Raw genomic sequence first — 9,569 nt, forward strand, 5'->3', positions numbered from 1 at the left:
GCTCAGTTCCCTTCTAAATAGGTTTTGGTTGTGTTTTGAGACATCTCCAGGAAATAAGTCATTGACACCTGACACAGGCCTGATGTTGATAATGCAGCCAGAGATTTCTTTCCTGCTTGGTGACCTATTATCAGCAGTGTGACATGAATTGGCAGGACTTGCTTTTGCTTGCCCTCACTCCTCCTCTGCTGCCTCAACTCATTTAAATCCAAGCTATTCAAGGCAGGGACTTTGCTTTCAAACATGCTCAGTGTCACATGCGTTCTGTCAACTATAAACAGTAATTTCCTGTGACTCACTCTGTTGTCCGCCTGATGACCATCCACAGGTAATTTGTTACAAGAATCTCAGCTGGAGTAGTTGTCTTCTGCTGCTTCTCTGTCCATGTTTCAGCAGTAGCAAGTCAGCTAGGCAAGGGACTGGGAAAGTTGCTATAAATATCACCATCTCATACAGGAAATATAATGGCAAGTGGGGACTGTTACTTGCAGCCGTGACTTAGGCTCTGGTAGGGTCAGGTGAATTGTTTGCCCAATAGAAAGTTAAGAAAAAACTATATGAATTTAAATTATCATTTCTTGTTCCTCTCCTCCCTGAAGGCTGGAGCATGGGCTTTGCTGGAAGGCTTTGACTTCTCAAGACCTTTCCTTTATGTAAGATTTTAGAAACTCTGGAAAAATTGGCTGATTACTATTTTCAAGTGTCCATTTTAAATTGCCAGTTGAAATGCTCATGCTCTTGCCTGACTAAGTATGAGCTCACTTGAAGTTTTAATCATGTTTTAATTAATTAATCACAGCTATTAGTTGCTCCACAGACAACTGAGCAGCAAAGAAATTATTACCGTTTTAATCTTTATATCTGCTCTTGTTTTGATGTTGACTGGTGTGTTTGTGTCCTGCCTTGCTCTGTCACTATAATTTAAAAATGTTTTCTTTTTTTGTTTTGTCATTCTTACTGGTCCAAAAAGCTCATGCCCACAATGCACGTGTGGGAGCACGTAGCCAGTGTGGGAGCAAGCAAGGTGCTGTGCCTGCCTGACAGCAAAGCTGGTTTAGCTGCAGCATAGCAATAGTTTCCACAGGAGCCACAGGACCAGCTGACAGAGCCCAAAACCCTTCTGTCCAGCCTTCATCTTCACTGTCCCTTCACCAGCTTCAAGACAGAGAAGAGTTATCCCTATAAAGACACTGCCATGGCCCAAACTCACACTGAGGGCACACATGCACCCGTATGCAGGAATGCTGGTGACAAACACCTCAGAACATGCAGGTTCCTGTGTGGCCACCCGCCCAACACACACCAGGGAGGCACTGCAAATTTACCTGCATCCAGCACTTGGAGCATTGTGAAGTGCCTGCCTGTTCCAGCTTTAGATGGGCTCAGTCCAGCTGGGAACAAATGTGCTGGAGCATTTATGGGGTTTCTGTAGGGCAGTAGGACAATGTTGTTCTTCCTGGGCAGTCTGAGGCTCTGCGTGGGGTAATTGAATCCACAGAAGCACGTGTAGGGTCTATGCTTCAGATCCCCTGGAGCTGGCACAGGGTGGAAGTTGACTGGTGAACAAGGGCAGTGATGCTGACACTCTGGGCTCCTATGGGGTTTTGTCCTAGTTATCAGCTGTGTAAAATGGTTTCCACGAGCTTTGAGGCTATTTGGCATATTCTCTTGGGCCTGCTTTTGTGTAAAGCGTGCTCGCTTCACTGCAGTACATACTGGAAACGCATGATGCTTCTTAGAAGAAGAAAAAGGTTTTGATGAGAGTTTTCCTTTGATGTGAATGTTAATTGGCAATTTATGCCTGCCTCTTTCCTTTTGCTTTTGACTAATTTTCTGGGTTTTTTGCTGTTCTCTCTAATTTCGGTTTCTTTCTTTTTTTGTCTGACTTACCCTCTGTCCTTCACACAATTTTTTTTCTTAAACAGAAGATAAAGCACTGATTTCTTTTTAAATCCTATTTCAAAGCTCTTTATGTTCCAATATTTCTCCAGTGTTTATAGCAAAGCAAGTTTATACCCAACAAAGCAGAAGCTGACAGAGTGTCTTTGATTTCTGTTTTTCCTTTCAAAGCGACAGACCCATCCGTACATGCTGTCTTTTCCCAGGCTGACAGCAGGAAGGCAATGGGCTGTACTGTTGTTAGAGGATGGAGATGGACTTGGAGGAGCACAAGCAACTCTGATGTACTTGGTAGCAATGCAAGGGGCAGGAATGGTTGAAAAGCTTGTGTTCAGCAACCTGTTTTGTACTTGTTTCTGGGGTTAGAGAGGGAAAACTGAGCTATGTTCATCTAAGACATCTAAATTGCCATTGCGTAGCAGCATCTTCTCTGCAGTGCATGCCAAAGATAAATTAACAGGGACTGGTGGCAAGGGCAGAGGTTGTGTAATTTCATTTAAGAAATAAACAGCAGCCTCTTGCCAGTGCTGTCAATATCCTGTGTGTTACCTGGAACTGGAAACAGACTTAATTCACGTAAAAGATTAAGCAAACAAAGTTGGCTGAATTTCTTTGACAGAAAACCTGGCATGAACATGGAGGAGGTAATTTCAATTCTTCTTGTATTTTTAAGAGTGCAACTGTAAAGCAAAGAGCAGTGGGAGAGTACAATGCTGTCCCACACAGCAACATGGGGTAGAGCAAGCAGTTCTAGAAACTTAAGAGTTGTCAGTGAGAGGCACAAAGAAGACCTGGGGAACAACGTGGTGGTTTGCAAGCACAGCAACTTCCTAAGATCACCTACAGAAGGTACATTTTTGAGAGAACCAGAGGCCTATCAAGACTGCAAATCATTAATCTGGCCTTTTGTAACATCAAATGAATGTGAGCATAATAGACATGGCTTGACTGGGGTGGTGTAACCAGTAGCTTAGTCTTGAAGCAGAGAAAATTCACAAAAGTTTAGGACCTTTAAAGATTTAGGACAATCTTTAAAGATTATCTGGAGGTGTTTCCAAGGACACAATACAAAGCAGAAAATTATTTCTATTTATGAAAAACACATTAGCAGTTTGGGTGGTAGCAACTTCATTAACAAGTTGCTGAGTAGACATGGGCCAGAAGTTGCTGGAAGTCTAACTACAAAAGTGTTCCCCATCTGTCTAAAAAGCTAAAGCATTCATGAAAATACATATCTGGGAAGGTAATGATGAGAGTAAGAGGTAAAGACTGTCTCTGAGGGAATGCAAAACATGATACAAACATTGACCAAGCAATGCAGTAGCTTCAATGGTAACTCCTAAAGGTCAGAGTTGAAAACAGCCAGAAAAGGCTCCTTCCTTCAGCTGTCTGCCTAGAGTTTCTACCTGAAAACCTAAAAAAGTATAGTGATCAAAGAGCTAATTTCTCCACTGATGAAATTCTATATTAAAGCTCTCTCTGTCAGTATTGTAATAGGAGCTTAGAGACCATAGCTGCAGCAGCTGTGGATTTTCAAACACCTGGGGCCATGTGAAGGTGAAGCCATGGCAATCCTCACATTACTCTTATCTGAGTTTGTCAAACAAAGGGGCAGAGGGGCTCAGGCCTGTGACTCTTCCCTTTCATGATCCAGTTTTCCAGCAGAAGTTAAGTGTCACAGTAAGAGCAGCCCTAATACCTTCCCCTCTTCCATCCCCCTGAAGCACAGATTCCCAGTCAATGCGTATTTTTGATCCCTCTGGTCAGCAGATCCTTGGTTTATGCCCTCAGCAGTTCAGCTCTTCCTTAGGAAACTGGGGAAAGGGGCAGCTGCAGCCAGCTGGAGAACTGTGATAGAGAATAGGAGTTGCAACTGATTTTGCTGGAAAAGGAGGAAAGGCTGTACGGCCGTGCTGACAAGTGGAAGGCTGCAATGGGAAGGTGTGGAAAGCCAGAGCAACTCCAGAAAAGGCTGACACGTGTCATATCTTGAAATACTGTTGATTGTAAGAATGGCTCTACAGACCAATGTTATGATGAAGACCTTCAAGATACAAGCACTAAGCCCTCTCCAATAAAGACTACAGCCTGTCTGCTTATTAGAAAAAGGATTGCTTTTCATTAGGAAGAAAAGAATCCCCTTACCTGGCACTCAAGGTACAATAAGTAGTGAAGAAAATCATACTACACCTGAAAGGAAGGTGATTTTGGTGGAACTGCATTTTCAAACCACCCAGTGTATCACTTCTGCTGGTAATGTGCATTTTCCTGTGCATGTTCAATGGTCGTGGCCCAGAGAGGATTCCCAGGGAATAAGTGCAATAAGGTGGGAGGGGCAGTGAGGCATTGGGGGTATTGTTACAGTGTCAGGTGTAAATTGTGTGTAAATTGTCATGGTGTCTCTGGAGCTTCATCTACTCAGACAACTGCTGTTATCTGTAATATCAGCTGCGCTATCTTGTAACATGAACTTCCATTGTAATCATCTGCTTAAATATAATTTTTGAGGTGATAAGACCCTTTGAGAGTGGGTGATCTTATGTCAAGAGACAAAGTGGGTGTCCCTATGTAAAAAGCCTGCATTCACTCCTTGCAGATACTTAGGTTTTAGCTCTAAGCCTTTCAATGCAGAGACCAGCCATAGCCTGTTCCCTCCTGTAACTCTGCCTGCTCACTTTCAGCAGTACTTTTCCATGCCACCTGAGGAGGTCGGCTGCTCGGCCTTCTCTTCCAACCCACAATCCACAGCATCCCTAGGAATATTTAGCAAGCTAAAGGAGTCTCATGTCCAAGTGTGAACAGCAAATTGTTCCCGTGTGAAGACTGGTAAAAGTAGGTGTACCAAACGAAAAGAAACACAGATACTTAAATGAAGTTCAAGATCATCTTCGTCCCAAGTTTAATTTATGTCTTTTTAAATTAGAGAATAAAGATTTGGTTTTTCTACTAGGTTGTCATTAATCTTATTTCAATAGATCTAGTGCTCAACATGCCAAATATAAGTACCGTTACTTCTTCAGCATAAAATGAAAAGAAATTGTAACATGTAATGGTTCATCATTTACAAGTAGTTAATTTTGAATATTGTTTTTCTTTAACAACTATGCCAAACATGTTAAGCAGTTACATAAGTTTTGAAGTACAGTGTAAAGAAAAAATTCTGATTCAAACTGTGCTTTGAGCATTTTTGTTTCCAGAGCATTCATCCCAAAGCAGCTGCAGCAGCCCTGGGGAAGCAGGCTGGTGGTTGGGCTATATATGTCCATGTCACCTGCTTGTGTAGCACACGATCAGGCACCAACACCTCCTCTGCTCCCAGCAGGCAGCCCTGCTTCAAACTGAGCCCCAGCTGCCTACCAGCACCACCTGCCTGCGTGCACACAATCCTGGGGAGTGATTCTGCAGCAGCCCCTGGGCCATCAGCCTTGCCCATGTTAATTGTGACAAGGGTTGGTGGCTGTGAGAGCACTGGGATCCATCCCTGCTGCAAGCAAGCACCTCCTGGGAGATATACAGAGCACAGCAGCACTGGAAATGTCCTTCCAGAAAGACCTACAGGATCAGGCTGACATTTTTTCAGCAGAAAGGGTACCTGGACAGCGTGTTGTGGCCTGAGTATTGCTCGGGGAGCTTGTGGCCCTGCAAGACAAAGACAATTCTGTGATCTCTGCCAGCGTGACCACCATACACCATCTTGTAGCACACAGGATGTTCAACAGCTACAGCAGGGCTGTTTTTTTGTTTTGGAAAGTGCAGCCAAACAGACAACTTGTGTCATACCCTTTTCAGTCACCCTATGTTTGTCACCACCATGTACTGGGCCTCATTTCATTCCTCTTTCCCAAGTATTGTCTATGGACAATGGTTAGTGACAGACAGTATGTTAGATAGATCCTTTTCTGATGGAGTACAGCAGCTCTTGTGCTCTTATTAACTATTCTTCTTCAAGAGATAAGGGTCCAAGAATGCTGGTTGACAGAAACCACCTATTTATACTGCCATTATCCTAAAACCTTGAGATTCCCAGGAATCCCTGAATGACTAACATGCCTCTTATCTCTTGTAATGCTAATTTCTTAAGAGGGTTGTTAGGTGCCACATCTATGCTTGCTACAAGAAAAAAAAAAGGAGGGGTGGGGAAGGGTAGGACAGAAAGCAAGTTATTTTGGAAAGATAAAAGAAAAAAGTTATTTTCCTTGACCATGGAAGTTACTCTCTCACTGCTATTTGTTTTTCGAAATGCAGTAGGACGGGCTGGATGGCAATCGCACCAAGGAGTCTCCAGCTCTATCACAGTGTAGCCTATGGGACCCTCATCTTCCCTCCCCCTTCCCAACAGGCAGGAAACACAGCCAGGAAATTCAGTAGATGAATAGTCAGGCACAAGTGACTCCAAAGGCTGGAGGCTGCAACCATGCTACCTGCTCTTCCAAAACTTCATCTCTTCTCCCGAAGGCCTCTTAAAGCAAGATGTGTTTCTTTTACATGTACCTGACATCTTTTGGGAGCACTTATCTTTTAACAAGATCAAAAGGACATTTCTAATATCAGTCATTTGCCCTGCAGTATTACCAATTCACAAACTTGTTTCTACCTTGAAACGAGAACTTTGGTTCTGCATTTGCCACACTTTGGCTCATACAGAATATCTTAACTCACAAAATTGTCAACGCAAAAGTCTGTCGAAAGATTTAAATTAACAAGCTGGAGAAGCAGAAAACCACAGCTGCAACAGCTCTTATATTTTACTTTCATCCACTTGTATTCCCGGTCCTTCTCTCAACACATCACTGTTGTATTGATGCTTCTTCTGCAGATTAATTAGTAAAGTAATGTGTATGTTTTATCCATTCTTTCTCCCTCCCTGTCCTCAGGGTATATACAGACATTGGCCAGCTTGCTCTTGAAAATTATACACTTTGTGGTGTTATTTATGAAGGTCAGATTAATTAAGTATTGCTTTACGTATAACTGCAGTTTGGAGTGGTGTTGTGATGTTTATGTTAGCGTTCAATTTCCAGTTCCACAGTCATTGAGAAAACAGTTCTACTGTAAACAATTCCCTTGTGCCAGGAATGCATTTCCTCTGTGAATGAGGTCATGTGAGATGAATACAAACCAGGTAACTTGGGGAGGACAAACTTCAGTTTCCATTGGCATTCTTTAAAAGAATCAAAAAGGTTTGCTGGGGAATTCATTGGTAACTTGTATGGAGTTCATAAGGTCTTCCCCTTTGAATGCATTTCTCACACAGAAATGCACAATACTTTACAATGCAGAGAACAAAACAAGACCAAACATTATCACAGCTGCACTGTCAATTCCAAGGTTGCTAAAGTGGCCTTTTAGCCAAAAGAAAAAAGCAGTATGTTTAACCTTCATTTTACTGGGAGCTTAGTGCAGACAATTTTTTGCACTCAAGTCCTCACCTCACCTCAGTCTTGAGAGTTATATTGTGAAAGACAGATTTACCTCTGTCTGCTTTGCTTTACCCCTATAATGCTGACATTTGAGCTGCAAAAGTATCAACATCTTTTGTGGTGGAAGTCTAGAAATAGTTTATAGTTATGATCTGATTAATCTCCTCTTTTGTGTCAATTTGATATTGCTGGAAAGACAACACATATAGACTGTCCTATATGTAAAAGAGGAAATGAATATATTTGGTTGCTGCTTTTTCCTGTCCACATCTTATTTTGACTTCTGCTAACAACATAATTAAGATAATTTTCTTAGATGGATCACTAATCAACTTCCAATGTTGTCACCCTAACATTTTATTATTAATATCATCTTCCTCACTTCCTTGTACCTCAACCTTTGAAGCACTGGACTCAAAATGCCACCAAAGACATATTCCAGGTCAATCCCATTTCAAGACTAATCCTTGATTTTCTCATCCTTTTACTGCATTAAATTCAAGTTCTTTGTTCTCACCCTGAAAACTGCATAATCCCTGCCCACAACCCTGTTTCCATTTCCACCTACTCACTACTTCTAATCTCCTCCTCTCCAATATTATTTTCACGCCCTTCTGCACACCCTCTTGCCTGAGGGATTTTAGTTTTTCCTTTGTTTTGTTTTTTTTTTAGTGGGGGAACTGTTTTGTACTACCCAACGGCTGCAGATTAACTACTGAGAAAAAGTAATCTGAGTGAGTTTGTAAAATAATTGTAACTTAAATGAAAAAATATTGAATGCAGGCATTTATACGAAATAAATATCTAAATATCTAAGTCAAATATATGGAATTATTTTATTCAAACTGCTCCGGGTTTTTTGTTTTGTTTGTTTGTTTGAGTATTTGTTCTAATATTCTGCCTTAAAGCTGAAAACCATGCTTTTATCTTATTTTAATGTGAATAACATGAAAAACCTGTAGTTTCACCCAGCAGGGAACACCACACTGAAAAAACTTTTGGATTTAGGAGAGGAGAGCAGCATGAACAGAAGGCATTCAGCAGAGCCCAGTGGAGCTCAAGCACTGTGCAAACCAAGTCTCACAGAACCTGCATCTGTTTTTACTGGAGACAATGATGTAAAACAGGCTTTCAGACACACCATGATAAACTCTGTTAATTATCTTGCACAAAGGGTTTATGCTTCCTACCTCACTGACACATGATATTTCCCATAGAAGGGAGAGCTCTCTGCTCTCATCCCGTTCCGAGCGCACATCGCAGCAGCATTCTGACATTCTGACACATCAACATTTTCGTCACGGCAGTTGGTAACCTCAGGCAATGCATTAACAACTCTGTGTACGAACAGTGCTTCATACTTGGTACGAGAAGTCTGTGGAGACCTCCGAGCAACCTCCAAGTATCTGAAGGGGACCTGCGGGGAAGGCAGAGAGGGACGAGAGGGACTCTTGGTCAAGAGATGTAGTGACAGGACAGAGGGGCAGTGGGTACAAACTGAAAGAGGGGAAATTTAGGTTAGCTATGCAGCAGAAACGCGTTCCTGTGAGGGTGATGAGGAGCGGAACACCTTGCCCGGAGAAGCTGTGGATGCCCCGTGAGTGCAGCGCTCAGGCCGGACGGGGCTCTGAGCGGTCTGACCCGGCGGGAGGAGCTCCTGCCCATGGCGGAGAGGTTGCAACGAGATCTTTAAGCTCCCTGCGAACCCAAGCCACTCTACGATTCTGTGATAAACCAACATCAGGGTTTTTCCCGTTCCCCTCCCGTAGCCGGCGGTTCCCCCCTCACGGCCGGGCATTCAGGGCTAACCCCGAGCCCACGCCTCCGCGGCGAGCCGGCGCGCACCGCCCACCTCGGGCAGCGCCCGCCCTCACGCAGCCCTGTGGGGAAGGGCGGCCGGTACCGCCGCCAGGGCCGGGCTCTCCCGACCGGAGCCGCCCCTCGGTCCCGCTGGACAGGCCACAGCGGGCAGGGACCCCGCGGGGCGGCCGCACAGCGCCGCCACCGCCCCGTAGGGGAGCGCCCCGCGCCGGGAGCAGCTCCCGCTCCCCGCTCCCCGCTCCCCGCTCCCCGCTCCTCGCTCCCCGCTCCCCGCTCCCCGCTCCCCGCTCCCCGCCGCCCTTTGCCTCCATGGCTGCCCCGGCAGCGCCGCGCGCCCCAATCCCGGCCCGGCCCGCGCCCCGCCAACCCGCGCGTGCCCGCCCCCCGCCCGCCGGCCAATCGCGGCTCTCCGGCCCGCGCCCCGCCCCG

The 9,569-nt window shown here is 44.7% G+C and overlaps 1 long non-coding RNA gene across 2 annotated transcripts in view; it reads right to left on the reverse strand.

The window, feature by feature from the left end:
- Positions 1 to 9,402, reverse strand: part of LOC146441610 (uncharacterized) — a 15,366-nt gene extending 5,964 nt beyond the window's left edge. Inside the window, exons 1-2 of one of the 2 annotated variants that reach the window (XR_014849987.1) lie at positions 8,510 to 9,402; positions 4,770 to 8,423 (exon numbers count right to left, since the gene is read on the reverse strand). This is a non-coding gene — a long non-coding RNA (uncharacterized LOC146441610). Of the gene's footprint in view, positions 1 to 4,769; positions 8,424 to 8,509 lie in introns of those variants that run through there. The other variant, XR_014849986.1, reaches the window with a different exon arrangement.
- Between the last annotated feature and the right edge of the window lie 167 nt (positions 9,403 to 9,569).

The sequence above is a fragment of the Lichenostomus cassidix genome, chromosome 2 (assembly GCF_008360975.1).
Source record: "Lichenostomus cassidix isolate B80296 chromosome 2, HeHo_3.0, whole genome shotgun sequence".
Lineage (NCBI taxonomy): Eukaryota > Metazoa > Chordata > Aves > Passeriformes > Meliphagidae > Lichenostomus > Lichenostomus cassidix.